Genomic DNA, 2,304 nt, shown 5'->3' on the forward strand with positions numbered 1-2,304 from the left:
AAAAAAAAAAAGAAAAAAAACCCAAACAAACAAAAAACAAAACAAAACAAAACCCTGTTCCTTTCCCCCTTCCCCTGTTCACCAACCCACCCTCTCCAGCTTACTGGCCCTGGCATTCCCCTACACTGGGGCATAGAACCTTCACTGGACCAAGGGCCTCTCCTCCCATTGATGACCAATTAGGCCATCCTTTGCTATACATATGCTGCTGGAGCCATGAGTCCCCCCATGTGTACTCTGGTTGGTGGTTTAGTCCCTGGGAGCTCCGAGGGTACTAGTTAGTTCATATTGTTATTCATCCTAAGGGGCTGCAAACCCTTCAGCTCCTTGGGTCCTTTCTCTAGCTCCTTCACTGGGAACCCTGTGCTCAGTCCAATGGATGGCTGTGAGCCTCTACTTCTGTATTAGTCAGGCACTGGCAGAGCCTCTCAGAAGACAGCCATATCAGGCTCCTGTCAGCCAGGGCTTGCTGGGATCCACAATAGTGTCTGGATTTGATGATTGAATATGGGAAGGATTCCCAGGTGGAGCAGTCTCTGGATTGTTCTTCCTTCAGTCTCTGCTCCATCGTTTGTCTCTGCAACTCCTTCCATGGGTATTTTGTTCCCCTTTTTAAGAAGGAACAAAATATCCACACTTTGGTCTTCCTTCTTCTTGAGTTTGTTGTGGTTTGTGGATTGTATTTAGGGTGTTCCGAACTTCTGGGCTAATATCCACTTATCAGAGAGTGCATACCATGTGTGTTCTTTCGTGATTGGGTTAACTCACTCAGGAAGATATTCTCCATGTCTATCCATTTACCTAAGAATTTCATTAAATTCATTTTTTTTAATAGCTGAGTAGTACTCCATTGTATAGATGTACCACATTTTTTGTATCCATTTCTCTGTTGAGGGACATCTGGGTTGTTTCCATTTTCTGGCTATTATGAATAAGGCTGCTATGAACGTAGTGGAGCATGTGTCCTTATTACATGTTTGAGCATCTACTGGGTATATGCCCAGGAGTGGTATAGCTGGGTCCTCTGGTAGTACTATGTTCAATTTCTGGAGGAACCACCAAACTGATTTCCAGAGTGGTTGTAATGTCACCAGCAATGAAGGAGTGTTCCTCTTTCTCCACAACCTCTCCAGCATCTGCTGTCACCTGAATTTTTGATCTTAGCCATTCTGACTGGTATGAGGTGGAATCTCATGGTTGTTTTGGTTTGCATTTCCTGATGACTAAGGATGTTGAACATTTCTTTAGGTGCTTCTCAGTCATTCAGTATTCCTCAGTTGAGAATTCTTTGTTGAGCTCTGTACCCCATTTTTTTAAACTTTTATTGCATTATGATGAGAAAAGTTACATGATTTCAATTTATCTGAATTTGTTAACATTTAAAGACATATTTTAATTAAATAGAATTGAATCACATTCTTGTTTCCCTTTTGTAACACTGCTCCTCCCATAGACCTCCCTTTCAATACCTACAATATCTTTTTTGTCACATTCCTTAAAATTTATAAAATGTTATAACAATAAAAATAAGTATTATAAAACTGTTTGATATAAAACAACAATCAATTTAACAGTCTTATGTAGATGCTTGTCTACAGCAATAGTGAAAATACATTTAATATAATATAACTTTTAAATAACTCCAAACATATTAGCTGTATACTTAAAAGTAATACATTACTACTAGTATTTTCTTAAATGAACATGAATATATAAAGCCTTTTTGTTTGTTTTGTATTTAGTAGAGTTTAAAATCTTGGCTCTTACTGTAGTACAAGCACAAAATAAAAACAATTTTTAGACATTGGGTTTCAGTGTAATAAGGCTGTATTTCAATGACCCTCACATCACCAAAGGATTTTACCTCCATCGTAGCTAAGCTGAGAGTTGATAGTTCTGCTGCACCAAGAAATGAATTGTAGGCTTGATTTTTGGGTACAGACTTCCTGCTATGGTCAAAGCTATTTGACTTGAGTGACTGACTTTATTCTCAGCACACAGAGAACAGGTTACATTCATTTAAGAAATGGTGTAGGTATTAAGGTCTATCCATAAAGTCATTCGCCAACTGTTTCAATGAACAAAGATTCTGCTTGGAGAGTGGCACAGACATTAGGTAAGGGTAAAAATTTGGTTCATTAGCTGTGATAATTTGGAAAAGCATTCATCTCAGAGAAAGAGTAATGTATAAAGTCCTCTTCTTCAAACTTGATACAAGAGTTACAAATGTCAAGCTAAGCATTCAGTCTCATTCTTTGTTGTTCTCTTACAAGCCACCTCCCTAGTTAATCGTCTATGTTTCTT

This window comes from Mastomys coucha, unplaced genomic scaffold (genome assembly GCF_008632895.1).
Source record: "Mastomys coucha isolate ucsf_1 unplaced genomic scaffold, UCSF_Mcou_1 pScaffold21, whole genome shotgun sequence".
Taxonomy (NCBI): Eukaryota; Metazoa; Chordata; class Mammalia; order Rodentia; family Muridae; genus Mastomys; species Mastomys coucha.